Source organism: Saccopteryx bilineata, chromosome 1 (assembly GCF_036850765.1).
Source record: "Saccopteryx bilineata isolate mSacBil1 chromosome 1, mSacBil1_pri_phased_curated, whole genome shotgun sequence".
In the NCBI taxonomy this organism is placed as follows: Eukaryota; Metazoa; Chordata; class Mammalia; order Chiroptera; family Emballonuridae; genus Saccopteryx; species Saccopteryx bilineata.
In genome coordinates, this window is record NC_089490.1 from 220,096,326 (window position 1) to 220,121,241 (window position 24,916).

Here is a 24,916-nt window from a genome sequence, read left to right on the forward strand (position 1 = left end):
CAAGTGGTAGAGGGTGTGGCTGGATATGTTTGGAAAACATCTTGAAATCAGATTTTGTAGGGACTTTTATTCTCCTTCAAATATATTTATTGTAGATTGTAATCTCAAGGGACAGAGAGTTTGGCTATGGGAGACATTTACACAAAGAGTAAAATATTCAGATTCTTGTTTTAGAAAAATCCCAGTGCCAAGGACAATGGCATAGCAGAAGAGAGGCGTGCGGGAGACAGACTGTTAAATAGTTTAAAATTGAGGTATAAAACCACATGGCAAAATGGTACTTGTGACAAAGGGAAAAAAAGTGCTTTAAATGACATTAAGCAATACAATTGTCTGGACTGGTCACTCATTTAGATTACAGAGTAATGGGAACTTAGAACATGACTCAGAAATTCTAATGGCCAATTATATGGTGGCAACTGTTGGTAGCCATAACAGGGTTTAAGGTAAGAAAAAGAAGGCAGCACTCAATTAATACGTTGATATTTGGGCTTATAAACACATATTACTTTTTGAATATCATGAATTCATCACTTTTAGTTGCCTTTACTGAGGGCTTCCTCTAGAGATCACAATACTGAGTGTTGGTTGTCAAGATGGAGACTCTGAGACACTACAGAGCTGTCCAAAGTGGCAGAAGAGAATAGGAAACGAAGATTTTGGAAAATGCCTGAATTACAAAGGACAAGTTAAGATGGGAGTTCAGAAGAATGAGAAAAGATCAGATTAATAATAGTGATTTTCTAACTTTTTGTCTATGACAGGGGTCGGGAACCTATGGCTCGCGAGCCAGATGTGGTTCTTTTGATGGCTGCCTCTGGCTCGCAGATAAATATTTAATAAAAAAATAATAACATTAAAAATATAAAACAGCCTGACCAGGTGGTGGCGCAGTGGATAGAGCGTCCGACTGGGATGCGGAAGGACCCAGGTTCGAGACCCCGAGCTTCGCCAGCTTGAGCGCGGGCTCATCTGGCTTGAGCAAAGAGCTCACCAGCTTGGACCCAAGGCCCCTGGCTCCAGCAGGGGGTTACTCGGTCTGCTGAAGGCCCACGGTCAAGGCACATGTGAGAAAGCAATCAATGAACAACTAAGAAGTCGCAACACGCAACGAGAAACTGATGATTGATGCTTCTCATCTCTCTCCGTTCCTGTCTGTCCCTGTCTATCTCTGCCTCTGTTAAAAAAAAAATATATATATATATATATATAAAACATTCTCATGTATTACAATCCATTCATTTCCTACCGCTCATGTTCATGGTTGTGGGAGGCTGGAGCCAATCATAGCTGTCCTCCGGGACAACACCAAATTTTTATTGGATAATGTGCATCGTACACGGGTTGTTGTATGGCCCTCACGGAATTACATTTTAAAATATGTGGCGTTCATGGCTCTCTAAGCCAAAAAATTTCCCTACCCCTGGTCTATGATCTTCTCCCAATCTCCAGGAAAAAAATGTATTTTACCATGCAACCAAGTCGACATGTACCTGAAATAACAATTTTATAAAAACTAATTATGGGATATAGACTGATATTTTTATTTTATTGTATTGCATTTTATTATTTATTTTTTTTTTTTTTTGTATTTCTCTGAAGTTGGAAACAGGGAGGCAGTCAGACAGATTCCCGCATGCACCCGACCAAGATCCACCCAGCATGCCCACCAGGGCGCAATGCTCTGCCCATCTGGGGTGTCACTCTGCCGCAATCAGAGCCATTCTAGTGCCTGAGGCAGAGACCATGGAGCCATCCTCAGCACCCGGGCAAACTTTGCTCCAATGGAGCCTTGGCTGCGGGAGGGGAAGAGAGAGACAGAGAGGAAGGAGAGGGGGAGGGGTGGAGAAGCAGATGGGCGCTTCTCCTGTGTGCCCTGGCCGGGAATCAAACCCGGGACTCCCGCATGCCAGGCCGATGCTCTACCACTGAGCTAACCGGCCAGGGCCTTGTATTGCATTTTAAAATGCTGGTGGCAATCTACTAAAATGGCTTTATAACTGATTCATAGTCACTTTGAAGTCTGAATAACACTAACACAGAACTTGGAAGGAAGGACAAACTTTGTTTGGAGGCCTATTTTTAATCTACATTTTTAAAAACATAACTTAAAAAGGAATTATTGAGAATGTAAAAATTTTTGTGCATGTAGCACTGATTTTTATATCAATGGTATGAAAGTTGACTGATCTTGATTTGGGAAAGTCATCAAAATCATGTATTCAGATAACCTCAAAAGTAGGTAAGTTTTCAAATATAAATATGTGTTTATGAAAAGAAAATATTTTTTTAAATAAATGCCTAGCTTCAAAGTTTTTCATTTCTTCCAAGAGGAAGAGGTTACTTTAACACTGCAATCTAAGTACAAAGTTTATTTATTTTGTCTTTATCCTAAAGGATTTTTATTAAATGCAAGGAATATGTAGCTGACATTTCAAATGCAACTTTGAACTAAGGTTGAACCTTATTTGGAATTTACAATTTTCCATTCTTATGCTATATTTGCTTTTCAACAAAAAAATTTAATCTGTATTAAATGCTACTTAAAACTTTTAGTTTGTAGAATTTTCTATTACACTTGACATTCAATATTGTATTAGTTTCAGATGTACAGTATAGTGGTTAGACATATATAATCATTACCCAATGAAAACCTAGAATATAAACTCCAACTTCACAGTTTCAGGGCCTACCACATTGAAGGAGGTCCATAAATATTTGCTGATGAATAAATAGAATACCTGAGGTCTCCAGCTTCAAATATTTAACAATCCATAATTTAAAATATAGCTTTCTCTTTATATAATTTAATTCCTTCAAATTTTAAATGACTTCAACATATTATAATTATCTTCTTAATTAAAATCACTGTTTCTTCAAAAGTATCTCTGCTTCCTAGACTTATTTGTTATTACATTTATTTTCCTTGCTTGGATAAGTAGGTCAGTTGAATGTACATCTAAGGGACAGAAAAACACTGCTCATATCTGTCCATCATACTGATTTACAAAGTATAGGATGAATCAGAAAAATCATTTTTAATTAAAATGAGCTAAAAAAAGAGAGTTAATGAGAAAGCATTGGGTGGGGTACTGAAATATACACAGAAGACACTTATAGAGACCAAAAATCTTAGCCTTGACCCTGGCCAGTTGGTGAGTGGTAGAGCATCAGCCTGGTGTGTGGATGACCTGGATTTGATTCCCAATCAGGGCACACAGGAGAAGCAACCATCTGCTTCTCCACCTCTCCTGCTTCTTTCTCTCTCTCTCCCTCTCTCTCTCTCTCTCTCTCTCTCTCTCTCTCTCTCTCTCTCCATCCCCCTCTCCCACAGCCATAACTTGATTGGCTCAAGCAAGTTGGCCCTGGGAGCTTAGGATGGCTCCACAGCCTCCTTCTCGGGTGCTAAGAAGAGCTCAGTTGCTGAGCAATGGAGCTCCAGATGGGCAGAGCATTACTCCCTAATGGGTTTGCTGGGTGAATTCTGGTCAGGGCTCATGCAGAAGTCTGTCTCTCTGCCTGCCCTTCTCAAACTAACTAACTAAATAAGTAAATAAATAATCTTAGTCTTTCTATCTTTGGAATCAATCACTGCCACAGATGTTCATTCCAATGGTATTTACACTGACTAATAATGTAAAAAAAAAACCCAAAACATATTAAATGAAGATAATATTTGACCTTACAAATACACTGTCCAATCTTAAAGACGTTGAATGCATTCTACTGAAAGATACCTCCTGTTCTACTATTGAGAACAACTTTAAATAGATAAGAGTTTCGGATTTACACCTTTCTGTTGCTGCAGAAAAATGAAAAAGGGAACCTTTAATTATAATTTTATAAACTATGTACTCTTTAGTATATTAAATAAGCATGACTTAAACCCTGAAGCATATTATATTTTCAGAATTAATTTTATTTAAAAAATGAACACAGAATTATTTGGAATTATTTCTAATTCCAAATATAAAAAAAAATATTACATGCCTGTATATTTACATGTCCACCCTGCAGTGGTGAGACTGTCACAAATTTAGGTTATGTAAACATGCATGTAAATTAGTAGTGTCCAATGCACATTACACATGCTCTCCTTTATAAAAAGAAGACAATGAGATCTTCCTTGCAGAGCTGTTATATAGATTTAGTAAGGACGTGGCTGTGAGCCCCCATTGTAGTCATGACCTTAGTAAATTCATAGCCAATATCATCATAATTAAATTTCATGTACAACTCTAAGTCCTTGAGCTGAAAAGAAAATCTGAAAATAGTCATCAAGATATTCTAATCTTTAAAAACATAAAACAGAAACTTACAAAGTCATCGGGAAACAACCTGGCATTTTATCAAGTGTTACCCTTGGGAATAATTTTAAATATGTTCACTTCTTTCAAGAATATACTATTCTTGCTATATTGCCCTATCTACTTGAGCATGTAAAAGCTTTAACACTGTGTTAATACCTACATTAGTCTCATATTTATGCTTGTACAACTGGGTTAATATTCTTCATACATGATTCATTCAAACATTATCCCTTTTTACTTGAAGCATGTCAATCTAAAATAGCTTATCACTGAAAACTCATATAGTCTGTCAACACATTCCCTCCCTTAAAAAGATGCCTTTCCTAACTTAATGCTTTCCACTTACTTATCTACAGCCATATGAGAAAGCTGAAAGGCTTGGGATATCCTGTATAAGATACGTGTGCATATACATATCATTTTAAAACAGTTTCTGATGAATTCATGTCTCAAGTGTTAAACTTAATTCAAAATATATATAATAATTACTATCATTAAGATAAATCTAAAGAACTATTGTATTCATATTTTTCTAATTTACATGGAAAAAATCATTCCAACACCAGTAAAGATGTAGTCAAATAATTCTGATCACTTCTTTTTTTTTTTTTTTTTTTTGTATTTTTCTGAAGCTGGAAACGGGGAGAGACAGTCAGACAGACTCCTGCATGCACCCGACCGGGATCCACCTGACATGGCCACCAGGGGCGACGCTCTGCCCACCAGGGGGTGATGCTCTGCCCCTCCGGGCGTTGCTCTGTTGCGACCAGAGCCACTCCAGCGCCTGGGTCTTAGGCCAAGGAGCCATCCCCAGCGCCCGGGCCATCTTTGCTCCAATGGAACCTTGGCTGTGGGAGGGGAAGAGAGAGACAGAGAGGAAGGAGAGGGGGAGGGGTGGAGAAGCAGATGGGCGCTTCTCCTGTGTGCCCTGGCCGGGAATCCAACCCAGGACTTCTACACGCCAAGCCGACGCTCTACCACTGAGCCAACCGGCCAGGGCTTCTGATCACTTTTGAAACGTCCTAAAAATAATGTGCTTACTGATAAACTACATAATAAGAAAGTTAAGTAGAGCCACTTACACATTTTCAAAACTCATATTTTGTTAATAATATTAAAATAATATAAACATTATGGTATGTTAAAAATTGCCACTTTTAATTTTTCTGGATATAATTTTTACAGGTTTATATTAATAACAATTTTAAGCTAATATTTAGAAAAAGACAGTGAGTAAAAACTTCCTTGCCATGATAAATGCAGTTATTTTCTGTTCAATGTTATGGCAAAGGCTGTTATTTTGATCATGAATTTAATCAGAAGCTTACTGAATAAGACAAGAATATAACTGGATAGGTGACCACTGCTACAGAATGTTTCTATCTCTCCAAAATTGATATGTTACATCCTACTACCCATGTGATGACATTTAAAGGTAAGGTTCCCAGGAAGTTATTAGGTCATGAGTGTGGAGACCACATGAATGGGATTAGTGTCCTTTTAAAGAGTCCCCACGGAGATAGATCTTTGGTCTCTCCACCACTTGAGGATATAGTGAGCAGGTGGCCTCATAACAAGCCAATCCTCACCACACACCAGAACTTCTGGTGCCTTGGTTTTGGGCTTCTAGCCTACAGAATTGTGAAGAACAAATTTCTGTTGCTTATAACCTACTTAGTCTATAGTGCTCTACCAGCCCCAGTGAATGAATATAGAAATGTCAATCAATTATTATAAAAGATGTGAATATGGTCTATCACAGAGGCAAGTACACAGCACAGAGGTGAAAAAAAAGGAAGCAGTCCATTTTAAGAGCAGGATTAAGGAAGTTCTCATAGATGACAGAGCACGTACAATGAGTTGGGAAGGACACATCAGAGTTTGATGTAAGGCAACTGCCAGCAGGAGGAGGCTGGTGTGCAGAGGCAGGGACCCGCTGCCAACAGAGGAGAGATGGCCACACACAAAGGATAGGGCGCTGGATTCTAATCTGATCCTACCAGCCATCCCCTCCAGCAGACACTCACACTTATGACCTGACTGAACCTACCTATTCTTGAAGTTCCACTGATCAAAACTTCACCTATCTCTGTTTTCAAACAACAGTGGACCTCAGTTCTGAATACCCCATATTTTCCCCCAAATGGTGCTGACAGTGAACAAGACAGTGCACTCCCCTTTACTTTATAGAGCTAATGTTTTATGAGGCATAGACTGATATCGGCAAAATCAGACTCTTTTAGAAGACTTCCAAAGCCAAATATATGTTTTCAAATAAATATCACAAATAAAGAATGGCATGAAATCAGCAGGAAGACACATGAACCCATCTGTTTAGCAGGGCCAGCATTTCAGACCCATGATTCTGCTTTTCTTTCCAGTTCCATCTGAAATCCTAATATAAGGCTTCAAAATGTGAATGCTGACCACATGAAGGACTGCAAGACATAGAAGGAAGCAAGGCCCTGATGAAGCAGGACAGAGTAAGTACCAGGTCATCTCTCAACCCGTCCCCACCAAACAAGTTTTAAGTGTACAACTCAATAGAATACCATCTGCACATCACATCATGTGCCCTCTGCCTCAAGCAAAGTCTCTTTTCATCCCCATCCCCTCACACCCTTTCCCTCTGGCTCTTGCCACACTGTTGTCTCTGTCTACGTGTTATGTATATATGTTTCCTGGCCAATCCTTTAGCTCCCTTGACCCCCTCCCCTCTCATAGCTGTCAGTCTGTTCCCTGTGTCCATGCCTATGTTTCTATTTTGTTCATCAGTTTATTTTGTTCATTAAATTTTACATATCAGTGAGTATATATGGTATTTGTCTTTCTCTGTCTGGTTTATTTCACTCAGCATAATAATCTCCAGGTCCATCTATGCTGTCACAAAAGGTAAGATTTCCTTCTTGTTTACGGCATATGGTACTAAATGGGCACTTGAGCTGTTTCTAGATCTTGGCTACTTCAAATAAAGCTGTAATGACCACAGGGGAGCATATATTCTTTCAAATCAGTGCTTCAAGTTTCTTTGGTTGTATTCTAAGATGTAGGATCTCTGGATCAAAAGGCAGTTCCATTTTTAATTATTAGGGAAAACTCCATATAGTTCTCCACAGTGGCTGCACTAATCTGCATTCTCGTCAGCAGTGCATGAGGGTTCCACATCTCCACATGCTCCACAACCTCACCAGCACTTGTTGTTTGTTAATTTATTGATGAGCTCCATTCTGACAGGTGTGAGGTGATATCTCATTTTAGTTTTAATTTGCATCTATCTGATTATTAATGACCTTGAGCATCTTTTCAAATGTCTATTGGTTATCTGTATGTCCTCTTTGGAGAAGTGTTTACTAAGGTCCTTTGCCCATTTTTTAATTGGATTGTTTGTCTTTTTGGTGTTGAGTTTTATAAGTTCTCTTTATATTTTGGATATTAACCCCTCATCAGATGTATCGGTGAATATGTTCTACCATTCAATGGGTTGTCTTTTCTTTGATGGCTTCTGTTGCTGTGCAGAAGCTTTTTAGTTAGAGTAATACCATTCTTTTCTTTTTCCTTTGTTTCCCTTGCCCAAGGAGATATATCAGCAAAAATATTGTTATGAGTGATGTCTAAGATTTTATTGCTTATGTTTTCTTCTAGGATTTTTATGATTTTGTGATCTACATTCAGGTCTTTTATGCATTTTGAGTTTATAAATGTTTACGGAGTAAATTGGTGGTCAAGTTTCATTTTTTTGCATGCGCCTGTTCAATTTTCCGAACATCATTCATTGACAAGATTGTCTTTATTCCATTGTATGTGCTTTCCTCCATTGGCAGATATTAATTGACCATAATGATATGGGATTATGTCTGGGCTCTCTTTTCTGTTCATTGATCTATGTGTCTGTTTTTATACCAGTACCATGTTGTTTTGATTATTATGGCCTTTTATTATAGTTTGGCATCAAGTATTGTGAAATCTCAAAATTTTTTCTTCTTTCTCAAGATTGCTGAGGTTATTGAGGGTATTGTTGTTGTTTTGTTTTTTTTTGGTTCTATATGAATTTTTGGAATATTTGTTCTTGATCTGTGAAATATGCCATTAGTATTTTAACAGGAATTACATTGAATATATAAATTGCTTTGGGTAGGATAAACATTTTAATTATGTTAATTCTCTCAACCATGAACACAGTAAGTGTTTTCACTTATTTTTATCTCCCCCAATTTCTTTCAACAATGTCCTATAATTTCCTGAGTCCAGTTCTTTTACTTCCTTGGTTAAATCTGTTATTAAGTACCTTATCTCTTTTTCGTTGCAATAGTAAATGGGACTACTTCCTTAATGTCTCTTTCTGCTAGTTCATTATTGGTGTATAAAAATGCAACTGATTTCTGAGTATTAATTTTGTATCCTGATACTTTGCTAAATTCATTTACTAGATCCAGGAGGCTACATCATGTCATCAGTGAATAACAACAATTTTAATTCCTCCTTTCCAATTTGGATGTCTTTTATTTCTTCTTGTCTAACTGCTGTGGCTAGGACTTCCCAAACTATGTTGAATAAGGGTGGGGAAAATGGATACCCCTTTCTTGTTTTTGATCTTAAAAGGAAACACTTGTAGTTTTTGCCCACTGACTATGATGTTGGCTATAAGTCTGTCAGATATGGTCCTTATAATGTTGAGGTATGATCCCTCTATTCCCACTGTGCTGAAGGCTTTTTTGTTTGTTTGTTTGTCTGTCTTATTTTTACCATAAATGATGCTGGATTTTATCAAATGCTTTCTCTACATCTATTGATAAGATCACACAATTTCATCCTTGACTGTGTTTGTATCACATTTATTGATTTGCAAATACTATACCAACCTTGGATCCCTGAAATAAATCCCACTTGATCATGGTGTATGATCTTTTTAATGTATTGCTGGATCCAGCTAGCTAATATTTTGTTGAGGATTTTTGCATCTATGTTAATGAGGAATATTGGAATGAGTTTTCATTCTTTGTAGTGTCTTTTTCTGGATTTGGAATTAGGATAATGCTGGCCTCACAAAATGAGCTTGAGAGTCTTTCTTGCTCTTAAAATTTTTGGAATAGTTTGAGAATAATAAATGTTAGTTTTTTCTTGAACGTTTGGTAAAATTCACCTGTGAAGCCATTCAGTCCAGGACTTCTGTTTCCAGAGAAATTTTTTATTATCGTTTCAATTTTGTTAGTTGTAATTGGTCTATTCAAATTTTCTGATTCTTCCTGATTCAGTTTTAGAAGACTCTATGTTTCTAGGAATTTATCCATTTCAACCAGGTTGTACAATTTATTGACATATAGTTCTTCATAGTGCTTTCTTATAATTCTTTGTATTTCCGTGATGTCTGTTGTTATTCTTTCATTTCTGATTTTATTTATTAGGGTCCTCTCTCTCTCTATCTCTATCTATAATCCCCTCTCTCTTGATTTCTTTTATCATTTCCTCTTCTTAAATCAGGGCCTTTAACATTTGTTGCAATACAGGTTTGGTAGTAAGTCCTTTATTTTATTTATTTATTTATTTATTTATTTGTCTCAGAAGCTCTTTATTTCACTTTACAGTTTAAATTATGGAATTGCTGGATACAATAGTTTTGGTTATAGGTCCTTGCTTTTCATTATTTTGACTATTTCATGCCACTCCTAGCCTGAACTGTTTCTGTTGTGAAATCAACTAACAATCTTATGGAGCTCCTTGGTAGGTAACTAATTGCCTTTCTCTTGCAACTATTAAAATCCTTTCTTTGTTTTTAATCTTTGGCATTTTAATTATGATGTGTATTAGTGTTGGTCTCTTTGGGTTCATCTTGATTTGTACTCTATGTGCTTCCTTATCTTGTGTGACTTTTTCCTTCATCAGCTTAGAGAAGTTTTCAGCTACTATTTCTTCAGTTTCTCTATCTCTTGTTGGCTCTTTTTTCTACTGCTACTCCTATGATGCAGATGTTGTTATGCTTGATGTCTCAGAGGTTCCTTAGACTTTCCTTACTCTTTAAAATTCTCTTTTCTTGGCCCTGGCCGGTTGGCTCAGCAGTAGAGTGTCGGCCTGGCGTGCAGGGGACCCGGGTTCGATTCCCAGCCAGGGCACACAGGAGAAGCGCCCATCTGCTTCTTCACCCCTCCCCTTCTCCTTCCTCTCTCTCTCTCTCTTCCCCTCCCACAGCCGAGGCTCCATTGGAGCAGGGATGGCCTGGGCACTGGGAATGGCTCCTTGGCCTCTGCCCCGGGCACTGGAGTGGCTCTGGTCGCGGCGGAGTGATGCCCCGGAGGGGCAGAGCGTCGCCCCCTGGTGGGCGGAGCGTCGCCCCTGGTGGGCGTGCCGGGTGGATCCCTGTCGGGCGCATGCAGGAATCTGTCTGGCTGTCTCTCCCCGTTTCCAGCTTCGGAGAAATGCAAAAAAAAAAAAAAAAAAAAAAAAAAAAAATATATATATATATATATATATATATATATATATATATATAATTCTCTTTTCTTTTTGATGCTATGCATGGATGTTTTTAGCTTGTTCTCTATATCACTAATTTGATCCTTTATTTTACCTGCTGTTGATTCCTTCCAGTGTGTTCTTTATTTCAGATATTATATCTTTTATTTCGAACTGGTTCTTATTTTTAATGCTTACTATCCCTTTGTTTAAGTTCTCATTGAAAGCATCCATTCTTTCCCTAAAGTTGAGCATTCTTATAACCATTGTTTTAAACTTGACATCTGGTATTTTGGTTGCTTCCATTTCACTTCATTCATTTTCTGGGGAATTATCTTGTTTTTCATTTGGGGCTTATTTCTGTGTTTTCCCGTTTTCTCTGTCTTTAGGTAGGACTGCTATGACTCCAGACTTGTTACAATGTCTCTAGGATGAATGTGTCTTGTTCGGCTCAGTGGCACAAACATCCAGAGCACCTGAGCTCTGTGCTATAGGAATGTTTCTTGTGGGATATTGTGAACTCTTCTGTTGGTTTTCAGTCTTGAATGCTGTTGGTCCTTCAAGCTGGCTGACTATAAGGGTAAACCTCAATCACTGTGTGTAAAATGTGCAGGGGCTGTCCCCTGGTGCTGAGTTATTCCTAGCAGGGTCTGATGCCTAACTCCCCCCATTTTTTTTCTGAAGTGTGAAGTGGGGAGGCAGAGAGATAGACTCTTGCATGTGCCTGACCAGGATCCACCCAGCATGCCCACTAGGGGGTGATGCTCTGCCCATCTGGGGCCCTTGCTCCATTGTAACTGGACCCATTCTAACACCTGAGGCGGAGGCCACAGAGCCATCCTCAGCACCCAGGTCAACTTTGCTCCAATGGAGCCTTGGGTGTGGGAGACGAAGAGAGAGATAAAGAGAAATGAGAGGGGGAAGGATGGAGAAGCAGATGGGTGCTTCTCCTGTGGGCCCTGACTGGGGATTGAACCTGGGGCATCCACATGCTGGGCTGATGCTCTACCACTGAACCAACCAACCAGGATCCCGACTCCCCCTCTGAGTGTGCTGCTCATATGAATAGTTGGGTGTGTCTACTTCTGGTGTGGTTTGAAACCCCTCCCACTGGTTTCTTTGTTCAGGTCCACTCGGGCAGGGTTCAGCTATGGGTTGATGTCAGATGTTTTTTGTTACCAGCCTTGGGCTACCTGTCTGGATATACCAGATTGTTCACTGTTTGTGGCTACATGGAATGAGACTGTGTGTGCATGGAAGGGTCAGTCTGGGTATAAGTAAAAGGACCAAGGCTCCCTGAGGTCTGCCTCTACCTATCACTACTCTGCCCCTGACCTCACTGCATTTGCCTAGTCTTCCTCCAGAGCCTTCCAAAGAAAGACTGTAGAATGAGATCAAACTGGCTTCATCCCACAGACCCTTCCATAAGTTGCAGTTCAGCAGGGCAGGGCAACTGAGCTCAGGAGGACGGGGATAGTTGAGTTCCCTATTTGCATTCAGGCACTCAATGAGGGGGAAATGGCCCCTACTCTATAGTCAAATCACTTAGTCACTGCCATGAGCCACAGATTCAGGTTGTGTGTGGCCAGCTATCTCCTCTGCAAGAGCAATTTCAGCTGGGCAGACAGAGCAAATGAATCTTCCCAGTGAGGTTGATGCCAGCCTAGACCACAGGACGGGGCTAAGCACTTCATCCAGGTCCTAGACAATAGCCTCCAAGGGACTTACACTTTGAATGTCCAACCTCTAAGCTACTCTTCCTTCCTCTCACAAGCTAAACCCAGCAGGACAGAGAATCTGGGACTTTGCAAGGCTAATCCAAACAGTCACAGTCATTGAGGGTGGTACCCACATGCTTGTAGGAGGGGGAAGGAAGAGGACAGGCAATTCTTCCCCTTTTCCAGGGTAGTATGGGCTAAGCTCACATAAGAGGCAGGAATTCCCCCCCACCACCACCACCACAAAGTAGCCATACACTCCAGCTCCCCACCCATCTGGCTCCCAAATGAAAGCTTCCCTGGGCCACACACTTCAAAAAGCCCTGGCTCTTTTCAGCACTCTGAACTCCCAGCATGGTGGCACTCAGCAGGATGGGACCAACCAAGTGACTGAACAGGTGGGGAAAGGCTACCAGCTGTACACTCAAGGTGGGGAAAGCATGCCTTCTTTCCAAAGCCTCCCAAACTGTTTTCCATTGAGGGTAGCCTGCAAGCCTGTAGGAGGGGGGCTGGCATTTCTTCTACTTCTTGGGCTAGTGCATGGTGAGTTCACGGGGGTGGAAGGACTTGCCCCCACACTCTGTGATGGAACCACAAACCTCAGCTCCTGCCCATCTGGCTCCTGGACAAAAGCTTCCCTGGAGGCATGCTCCAAGAGTCCTGGTTCTATGTGGCTCATGGTCACCTAGCACAACTGAATTCAGCAGGTTGGTGCTGGCCACGTGATTCAACAAGTGGAGAGAGGGGCACTGACTGTATGCTTGAGGTCAGGGAGACTAGCCCTCTTTACAAAGCCACATGGTTGATCCACTGTCTAGGTCTCTGCCAAAAGCCTCACCAAAGAAGGTCATTTCAAAAGTTACTTCAAGGACTAAGCATTGCAGAGTGGCCCCACCAGCAATCAGGATGGGCAGTGTACCCCCCACACTGGTGCTTCAATAAACAGAGTAATGGTGTCTGAAAAGGTGTCATCTGTGTCTCCCAGACAGACTGAATCTCCACAAATTTTCACCACCACCAGATGTAGGTGGACACTGCTTCCTACCTCTGTTGTTCTGGGTTGGGGATCCCTGAGTGGGGTCCAACCCCACACTCGTATGGGGAAGGAGTTCCGTGGTGGTGATATCTCTCTGGCTTCTCAGCCACTGCACTTGTGGGGGTAGCCCTTTCTGTGTCTCCGCTCTTCTTACCAGTCTCTGTGTGGCTTCTTCTGTAGGCCCGTGGTTATAATACTTCTGTTCCCCTAGCCTTCAGTTGGTTACTCAGATTGATTGCTCTATAAAGTTTAGCTACACATCTGATTTGTGGCCGGGAGCAAGTAAGTGTAGCTTCCTTCTACTCTGTAGCCATCTTGGGATCCCTCAGCATTCAATACTATTATAATCTGAAATAGAAACCAGTCAGATGAAATTTATACGTGAAACACTACCTGCCTGGTGACACGGATCCGGGAGGTCACCCAGAAGGAAAGATCTGGCACCACGGTGGTTTCAGATGGTTTATAATTATCACATGAGGGAAGGAGACTTGGTGTTCTGCTCCAAGTGACACATATCAGCCTGGCAATTGCTCTTGGCTCAGATTATTGCCCCAAGTTATCAGTATTTCCCACCTTGGGAACAAATTATGACTTCCTTGAAAAACACTGCCCACTACAACCCTAACTCCAGCCAATAAAAGCCCAAGGAAAAGACTAAGTGTATTTGTAACAAGAACAAGTACGAAATCTGATTCAGACTACATGGTTATGAAGGCAAGAGGCCAGCCATTCCTCCCATCACTTCATGACACATTCTACATTTCCACTTCCTTTTTTCATTTTTCCCTTTCTCTCCAGAAAAAAAAGTCACTTTAAATGTGGTAACAGGTCTAAGTCCAGAATAAGTTAAACACTGAGCTGATGATATTCCTTGATACTCCTAAAGAGAAGTCAATAGGTATTTTAATTATTATTTTTTAAATCAGGATGCCATATTTCAGTTATGTTTGCATTTTGTAACTTGATTTAAATTACTTTTCTCTTTTTAAATTCTGGATATAACAAAACAACTCTTATAACTGAGCAGATTTCTAAAAGTACCCTAAATACAATGTATAGCAAGGATATTTCCATAATTACAGAATCTCTCATTTATATTACCTTAAAACTACATTCTATAATAATTTGTGATTATGTCTGCACAACTCCCAGTGAAGGTGATAGCTACCATTCTTTGGCAGATGCTGTGTTAAGCCATCTAACAAAAGAAGTATGAACTATTTTTAATTATTTCTATCTTATATTTTAGAAACCAAAACTTTTTGATAAATGATTTTGAACCATCTGTAATTGTTACCGTAGCACCAGTTCATCCATTGAACAAAAATTATTGGTACTGGTTACGCACCAAGTGTCACACACCTAAGCACTTGACAGTTGTAACTCAGGTAACCCACACAAGCCTACTATTACACCCATTTTACAGATGAGCTAACTAAGGCACAGAGAGGTTAAATGACTTGACCAACATGGCAAAGCTGGAAAATGATGTACTGGCTTGCAGCCCCAGCCAGTGTGATTCTAGACAACCCCAACCCCATACTTAAGAACTATCTTACAAATCAGAAAATAAATACAAGTTACATGTTTATTGAGGCTTTTGTTTCACTTATATGCAAACATTTTATTCATGAAATAAATGACTGGTAACCATATCTCTGTCTGAAGAATTTGCAAACCAGTTTTATTGTATTGGCCTAGTTATATAACAACCTGTTTCATTTTGGTGGAAAAGTCTTTCTCAAAATTACTAAATATATTTGTTAAGGTTGCATTTTTAGCCTTTTATCTTAAACACGCTAGATGTATTCTATAGCTAAAGAGAATGGTGATATGAGGTGTTAAAGAGATTTCAGTTAACAAGGAAATTAAATAAACTAAATGAGTAATATCTGATTGACTTTCTATATGGTTTCCTTAGTATCCTGAAATTAAACTACACATAAAATAAACTATATATAAATTAACTGTACATAAAAAGTATTTACTGGCCCTGGCTGGTTTGCTCAATGGATAGTGCAGATATCCAAAGTTTGATCCCCAGTCAGAGCACACAAAGAAGCAACTATCTGCTTCTCTTCCCCTCCCTCTCCCCCTTCTCTTTCTTCCCCTCTCATAGCTAGTCTCTCGACTGGTTCAAGTGTCATCCCTAGCACTGAGGATAGCTAAGTTTGTCCAAGCATCGACCTCAAGTGCTGAAGATAGCTCAGCTGATTTGAGCATCAGCTCCAGAGAGGGATTGCTGGATGGATCCCTGTCAGGTTGCATGTAGGAGTCTATCTCTCTATCTTCCCTCTTCTCACTTAAAAAAATATATATATTTACTGTATCTTTTCTCTTTCAACTGTAAACATCTAAAAATAAAATCACCTAAGAGAGTAAATGTCCTGAAGATCAGATGCAAAAACCTAAATTGTATCATTGCTAGGGACTGATATGCACAATGAACATGTGCTTTTTCATACTTTATGCAAACATAATTGTCTCAAATACAAGAAATGAATATGAGTCATGTATTAAAATTAAGTACATTTTATTATTTATGTCTTAGGTGAATAATAACAAAATATTAGACTGTATTAACCAATTGAAAAATAAAATTATGGTAAAAACTTTTTACCAGTTCTCTACCTATAATGTTAGTCAGTCACAGAAAATACCATCTATTTCTATGGGGTTTATAGTTAACTAATAGTTTTACAATATCACTTCATTTGACCTTTAAAGTAATGTTATAAATTAGGTAAAGCAGAAATTCTTCCATTCATTTTGCGGATGGGGAAATTGAGGCCTAGAGATTTAAGAGACTAATCAGAGGATAAATGTTGGAGTTGCAGCTAAAATGAATGTCTTCTGACACTGAGTATAATTTCCTTTCAATAACACCATAGACATCATCTACCAACTACCATGTGATATGTGTATTACTACTAGAAGCATATCAGATGCCCTGTTGGGTAAAACTGCAATAATAATTGAGCTGTTTCAAAAATGTTAAGTAAAATTTTTAGGCTTACACTGCCAGATTTATGTGAACTAAAAAACTAAAAGAAACTTTCCAGTGATTTTTTTTCCTGTCATTTAAAAGGGAGGGGAAATCCTATACTTCTGAATTCTGCCTGTATAAAATACATATAGGATAGGGCAAAAGTAGGCTCATAATTGTTCATATGGAAAATAATACAAGAATTAATAAACAATAATATAAGAATAAACTCTCTGTTTCACGTATTCACAACTGTAAACTTACTTTTGCCCCCCCCGTGTGTGTGCATGCGTGTGTGTATAACTATATCTATATCTATATCTATATATATCTGTATATACTATATAATAGATACATCCTAACCTGTTCTTTCATTTTGTATCTGTTTGCTAAAAAAAACAAGCTAAATCTGGCCACATATCAAAGCAGCAACACAAGCACATGTATTTTGCACATTTTTCAATATAAATGTAGACTCTGTTAAAATCTGAATCTATAACCACATAAATGATACTGAATAAAAAGCACTTACTAGTGAAGAGCCTTAGCAGTGAGCATCATGATGCACACAGGTACAATGCTGCAATCCACAGTCTACCGAGCAACCCGTAACCAAAATCTGTACCATCACGATTCAGACCTAAATAGACACACGAGCATGACAAGTAGGTCAATAAATATAATTTTACAGCATTTTCACAAGAGCCTCTTTCCAACTTGTAGCATTAGAACAAAAGCTGTCTGACAAGCAATCCAATGGAAGGACCTCCATGACTCCCGTCTGCTCTCCACACAGAGCAGTGGGGCAGTGGGAACCCACTCCATCATAAGGAAAGACATCTGATTAAGAAGTGATAAATTTAGCAGTAAACTGACATTAAAAGGTTATAATTTAGCAACAAGAAACAAAGCAAACAAAAAGGCAAATTTAACACCCTCTAATAAGGATTGTTGTTTATAGCTGAGGTGCTGACAGTACTTTACTCCTGTGTATGGAATTCTATTGGAATTTATGACAAAGCTGTGATGTCCGTCATCTTCCCTTTACAATACTGTAACAAAGGAGGTCAAGACCCAGAAAATCAGTCTGGTGTTGTTGCTTGATCCCTAAGAAACCACAAGGAGGACCAGATGGAGCAAACATAGCCTTTATTACTCACGTACAGGGACAGCACTGATTGTGGCAGGTCTGTGAAAGCACTACACCCCGTGGAGGGGAAATGCAGTTATAATAGTTAATCCTTGGGCAATTGCTTAAGCAGAAACTCTTTGTCTATGGGCCAGCAAGAAGGTGAGCTGGCAAGCAGAAGTTAGGGTGGAAGCGTATGTGCCATTCTGTGCTGTTTCTCCTTGATAACATCTGGTGACTCAGTTCCTTTGTCCTTACCAAAAACTCAGGTGCAGTTTTACTGCTCTTTGTTCCACAGCTCCAGCCAGGATCCAAGACCATAGCACCAGGAACTAGGGAGGGGAAGGGCCAAGTCCAGATTGACCCTACAAATACTGTAGGCTCTGACCTTCAACAGCCCACACTTCTATCTGTGCTCCCCACAATATGAAAATAGACATTGGAATACAGTATAAAGAAACATTTCAACAGCCTCTGTAGACCCTGTAGATCCCTGAAGGACAGTATGGTATTCTACTCATCTTTGTACAAAATATAAAGTAGCTGGCATGTGTAATTATTTCCTAGGTAAATAAATGAATAAACAGCAATAGCAAAAGTGGGAATTGGCATTTATTTTTGTCTCAATTTACACATTGAGTTGTCGATCCTATCACCTACTTGTCAAAGGTACCTTCCTGTTTGCCACACAATATCATGAGAAAAACGTAAAAAAAGCATGAGGTTTAGATACGTTTATTCAAAGAATTACAAACTAGTTTATAGTCAGTTTAGTTTAGTCCAACTGGAGAGGTTCCCAAAGTACAGCAAAGGTTAAATACAAAGCAACTGCTCAGAGAGACAGAAATAACTCTCCTTCCACTTCTAGATCTGTATCCATTTGCTAACAGAACCACCCCCTTCTCTATCCACAGATCCAGAGGAGAAAACTGAAATGGCTAAGCCCCCTAGGGGGAAGTGCACAAACAAGAGGACTAGAAGATGCTGCTCTAGGTTCTGGGTTGAAGATGCTGAAGAGTAATAGGTAGATGGAACCCATTGGTCAGACCCTAATTCCTCACAGACATAGCACCAAGATCCGAGTGGATTCATGACTCCTGTTTCTGTGTAGCCTGTGAGATAAGAAGGCTCCTACATTTCAAATTTTTGGAAGACAGCCAAAGAATCATGTAAACTATTTGAAATCCAAATTCCAGACACATAAATAAAGTTTTATTGGAACACGACCACAATCACTCATTTCCATATTGCCTCTGGCTGCTTCGTGCTACAAAGATCAAGAGGAAAGGCTGTGACAGAAATAGTGTGACTCAAAAGTTTTCAGATATTTATTGTGTGACCCTTTATAGAAATGGTGGGATGACTTTTGGTCTGGTTAGCTTTCAATTTGGAGGGGGTGATAAGAGAAAGGGGTGCTTTAGTGTAGACCAGAAGCAGGGGATGGGAGCCACTTCCCTGCATAAGATCAAGAAACAAGGGCAACCCAAGAGCTGCACTGATTGGATAAGCTTTTCCCCAGAGGGGTACCTGAAAGGAGGTTAGACTTGGATACAATCAATCTGGCATACAGCCTGAGCCAGAAAGCTGAGAACAGGGACAAGTGTCCTTTCTCAACATAGCAGGATGGTGTCTGCATGAGGGATATCTCTGGAGCTCTGAGCCCTCCTAGATGTGCCACCTCCAGCATGATGGACAACTGTGAGAACCAGCCCTCCTGGCTCAAGGTCTGGAAAAGAAGTTTATCAGTGCAAACAGAAACATATAAGCAGGTTAAAGACACTCTGTACACCTCACTTAAGAGTAAATGGCTCTTAGTTTTACATTGATAAGAGTGTGGTGGTTACGGGGGGAGGAGGGAGAGGGAGAGGGAGAGGGAAAGGGGGAGGGGGAGGACACAAAGAAAACTAGATAGAAGGTGACAGAGGACAATCTGACTTTGGGTGATGGGTATGCAACATAAGTGAACGACAAGATAACCTGGACTTGTTATCTTTGAATATATGTATCCTGATTTATTGATGTTGCCCCATTAAAAATAAAATTATTAAAAAATAATAATAAAAAAGAGTAAATGGCAGCCGTATTTAACAAAACACATAGGCTGTAAAAAGAGAATGTGCTGCACAACCCACAGAAACTATGGCTGATTTATGGGAGGAGACATTTATGTGGAAAAGAAAAATGCAATTTTTACAACATCTGTGTTGTGCTCTCAATGAAAATTTATCTTTACAGAAGTTAATTAAACCCAAATAAATGAAAAGACACATATTTCCTGATTAACTACTAATTGCATCTCAGTCATGAGGAAAGATGTAGACTTGGGTCTGAACATCAAGCTTGTCCTTTGACTTTTAACAACTCCCTTCACAGTCAAATTCTCATTTCTATTAACTCTAAAAACAGATTATTCTATCCCTGGCCAGTTGGTAGACTATCGGTTTAGTGTATGGATGTCCCTGGTTCAATTCCCAGTCAGGGCACACCAGGACCATCTGCTTCTCCACTCCTCCCACAGCCATGGCCAGATTATTTCAAACAAGTTGGCCCCTCAAGTGATGAGGATGGCTCTGTGGAGCTTCTGCCTTAGGTGCTAAAAATAGCTCAGTTGCCAAACAACAGCCCCAGATGGGCAAAGAATCAACAGTAGGGGGCTTACTGGGTGGATCTTTATTGGAGTGCTTGAAGGAGTCTGTCTCATTGTCTCCATCCATTCACTTAAAAAACAAAACAAATGGGTTATTCTGAGAGTTGTATGACAAAATATACATGAAATAACCAGCATTGAGCCAATCATCTGGGACAGGGATCAGGAACCTGTTTTGGCTGAGAGAGCCAGGAACACCACATATTTTAAAATGTAATTCCGTGAGAGCCATAAAATATGTTTAACACTAAATACAAGTAAATGTGTACATTTTATGTAAGACCAACACTTTTAAAGAACAATAAGCCTCTGAATTCTTTTTTTTAATTAAAAACACATTTTATTTATTTTTATTTTAATTGTGTTTACATACATTCTAGGGTCACCCGAATGCATCCCCTCTCCCATCTCGCCCCTATTCCTCTCAACATCTCCCTTGCCCCCCTCTCTACAGCACCCTCCCCCCTTCCCTTCAGGTTTATCCCATCCTATCATCCCCTTTTCCTCTGTCTTCTTTTCCTCTGGTCCCTTTGATCCCTCCTCTGTCTCAATTCTGTTCCTCAGTTCTCATTATTCCTTGGATTCCTCAAATGAGTGAGGTCATATGATATTTTTCTTTCTCTGCCTGGCTTATTTCACTCAATATAATAGTTTCCAGGTCCCTCCAAATTGTTGCAAAAGGTAAGATTTCCTTCTTTTTCATAACCCCATAGTATTCCATTGTATATATGTACCACAACTTGTTAGTCCACTCGTCCACTGAAGGACACTTGGGCTGTTTCCAGATCTTTGCTATTGTGAACAATGCTGCCATAAACATGGGGGTGCATTTCTTTTTTTCAGTCAGTGATATGGTGTCCTAAAAGTGGGATGGCTGGGTCAAAGGGCAGTTTCATTTCTAATTTTTTGAGGAATCTCCATACTGTTTTCCACAGGTGCTGCACCAGTCTGCACTCCCACCAACACTGCAGGAGGATCACTCTTTCTCCACATCTTCACCAGCACTTATTATAATAGTGCTGTTTTGTTAATGAGCTCCATTCTGACTGGTGTGAAGTATCTCATTGTGGTTTTTAATTTGCATTTCTCTAATGATTAGTGATGTTGAACATTTTTTCATCTGTCTATTGGCCAATCTGTATGTCCTCTTTGGAGAAGTGTCTATTCATTTCTTGTGCTCATTTTTTGATTGGATTGTTTGTCTTCCTGGTGTTGAGTTTTACAAGTTCTTTGTAAATTTTGGTTACTAACCCGTTATCAGATATATTGTCGAATATGTTCTCCCGTTGTGTGGTTTGTCTTTTTATTCTGTTCATATTGTCTTTAGCTGTGCAAAAGCTTTATAGTTTGATATAGTTCCATTTGTTTATCCTGTCTTTTATTTCATTTGCCTGTGGAGATAAATCAGCAAATATATTGCTGTGAGAGATGTCGGTGAACTTACTGCCTATGTTTTCTTCTAAGATGCTTATGGTTTCACGATTTACATTTAAGTCCTTTATCCATTTTGAGTTTATTTTTGTGCATGGTGTAAGTTGGTGGTCTGGTTTCATTTTTTTGCAAGTAGCTGTCCAGTTTTCCCAACACCATTTGTTAAAGAGACTGTCTTCACTCTACTGTATGCTCTTACCTCCTTTGTCAAATATTAATTGTCCATAAAGATGTGGGTTTATTTCTGGGTTCTCTGTTCTGTTCCATTGATCTATATGCCTTTTCTTATGCCAGTAACAAACTGATCTTAGTACAATGACCTTGTAGTATAACTTGATATCAGAAAGTGTGATACCTCCCACTTTATTCTTCTTTTTCAAGATTGCTGAGGCTATTCGTGTTTTTGGTTCCATATAAATTTTTGGAATATGTGTTCCATATCTTTAAAGTATGTCATTGGTATTTTAATTGGTGTTGCATTGAATTTATAAATTGCTTGGGTAATATAGCCATTTTAATGATGTTTATTCTTCCTAACCATGAGCACGGTATATGCTTTCACTTTTTTGTGTCTTCCTTGATTTCTTTTATCAATGTTTTATAATTTACTGAGTACAAGTCTTTAACCTCCTTGGTTAAATTTACTCCTAGGTACTTTATTTTTTTGTTGTTGCAATAGTGAAAGGGATTGTTTCCTTAATTTCTCTTTCTGACAGTTAATTGTTAGTGTATAAAAATGCCTCTGATTTCTGTGTATTAATTTTATATCCTTCCACCTTGCTGAATTTATTAGGTCCAGTAGTTTTTTGACTGAAACTTTAGAGTTTTCTATATACAGTATCATATCATCTGCAAATAATGATAGTTTTACTACTTCTTTTCCAATTTGGATGCCTTTTATTTCTTTTTCTTATCTGATTGCTCTAGGTAGGACTTCCAGGACTATGTTGAATAAGAGTGGTGAAAGGGAGCAGCCTTGCCTTGTTCCTGATTTTAGGGGAATTGCTTTTAATTTTTGCCCGTTAATTATGACGTTGGTTGTGGGTTTGTCATAGATGACCTTTATCATGTTGAGGTATGTTCCCTGTATTACCACATTGCTAAGAGTTTTGATCATAAATCGGTGCTGGATTTTATCAAATGCTTTTTCTGCATCTATTTAAATTATCATGTGGTTTTTCTCCTTTCTTTTGTTTATGTGGTGAATCACATTAATTGATTTACAAATGTTGTACCATCCTTGCCTCCCCAGAATAAATCCCACTTGATCATGATGTATGATTTTTTTTTCATGTATTGCTGGATCCAGTTTGCTAATATTTTGTTGAGGATTTTAGCATCTAAATTCATCAGAGACACTGGCCTATATTTTTCTTTCTTTTTGTTTTCTTTGCCTGATTTTGGAATCAGAATTATGCTCGCCTCATAAAAGAAACTTGAAAGTGTTCCTTCCTCATTAACTTTTTGAAATAGCTTGAGAAGGACAGGAGTTAGTTCTTCTTTGAATATTTGGTAGAATTCACCAGTGAAGCCATTGAGCCCAGTGGTTTTGTTTTTGGGAAGCTTTTTGATAACTCTTTCGATCTCTTTTGTTGTAATCGGTCTGTTAAGGTTTTCTGATTCTTCCAGATTGATTTTTGGAAGATTATATGTTTCAAGAAATTTTTCCATTTCACCTAGGTTGTTTAATTTTTTAGCATACAATTCTTCATAGTATTTTCTTACAATATTTTGTATTTCTGTTGTGTCAGTTGTTATTTCTCCAATCTCATTTCTAATTTTATTTATTTGAGTCCTCTCTCTTCTTTTCTTGGTGAGTCTCATTAAAGTTTCACCGGTCTTGTTTACACTTTCAAAGAACCACCTTTTGATTTCATTGATCCTCCTGTTTCTTTAGATGCTATGACATTTATTTCTGCTCTGTTCTTTATTATTTCCTTTCTTCTACTAGCTCTTGGCCTTACTTGCTGTTCTAGTTCTTTTAGATGAAGGGTTAGGTTGTTTATTTGAGCTTTCTCAAGCTTCTTGAGGAATGCCTGTAGTGCTATCAACTTCCCTCCCAGTACTGCTTTTGCTGTGTCCCATAAATTTTGAGTTGTATGTTCATTATCATTTGTTTCTAGGAATTTTTTTATTTCTTCTCTGATTTCATTATTAACCCATTTGTTATTTAATAACATGTTATTTAGTTTCCATGTGTTTGAGTATTTTTCAGTTTTTCTGTTGTCGTTGATTTCTAGTTTCATGCCATTGTGATCAGAGAATATGCTTGATAGGATTTCAATCTTCTTAAATTTGTTAAGACTGCTTTTGTGTCCTATTATGTGGTCTATCCTAGAGAATGTACCATGAGCACATAAAAAAATGTATATTCTGCTGCCTTAGGGCAAAAGGTTCTAAAGATATCTATTAAATCGAGTTGATCTAATGTGTCCTTTAAGTCTGTTTCTTAGTTAATTTTCTATCTTGAGGATCTATCTAGTGGTGTTATTGGGGTATTGAAATTCCCTACTATTATAGTATTGCTGTTGATCTTGCCCTTTATAACCATCAAAGTCTCCTTTCCTATATTAGGTGCGTAGATGTTTATGATGGTTATATCTTCCTGTTGGATTGCTCCCTTTATCATTATGTAGTGATCTTCTTTATCTCTTACTATAGCCTTAATTTTAAAGTCCATTTTGTCTGATATAGGTATTGCTACCCCAGCTTTTTTTTCATTTTATTTGCATGAAATATTTTTTTCCATCCTTTTGCCTTCAGTCTATGTGCATCTTTTGTTTAAGGTGTGTCTCTTATAGACAGCATATGTATGGGTCCTGTTTTCCTGTATTCCTTGCTTGCTAGATTCTTTTCCCACTTTGATCTGTTTACCACAGGCCCCTTAACATTTCCTGCAGCATTGGTTTGGTTGTAATGAATTCCTTGATTTTTTTTTTTTTTTTTTGTCTGGGAAACTTTTTATTTCTCTTTAATTTTAAATAATAGTCTTGCTGGATAAAGTAATCTTGGTTGTAGGTTCTTGTTCTTCATTACTTTGAATATTTCTTGCCATTCCTTTCTGACCTCATGTGTTTCTTTTGAGAAGTCAGATGTCATCCTTATGGGGGCTCCTTTGTAGGTGATAGCCTATTTTTCTCTAGCAGTTTTTAATATTTTCTCTTTATCACTTAGCTTTGGTATTTTAATTATAATGTGTCTTGGTGAGG

At 38.7% G+C, this 24,916-nt stretch overlaps 1 protein-coding gene across 9 annotated transcripts in view; it reads right to left on the reverse strand.

The window, feature by feature from the left end:
* The window catches only part of CHRM3 (cholinergic receptor muscarinic 3), a 621,150-nt gene that overhangs the window by 455,425 nt on the left and 140,809 nt on the right, over positions 1–24,916 (reverse strand). For 7 of the 9 annotated variants that reach the window (XR_010726157.1, XM_066236285.1, XM_066236328.1 and 4 more), the window contains exon 2: positions 17,033–17,140. The exons of the other annotated variants lie outside the window; for them this stretch is intronic. The gene's annotated coding sequence lies outside the window, so the exon portion shown is untranslated. The remainder of the gene's footprint in view (positions 1–17,032; positions 17,141–24,916) is intronic. 9 annotated transcript variants of the gene reach the window in all.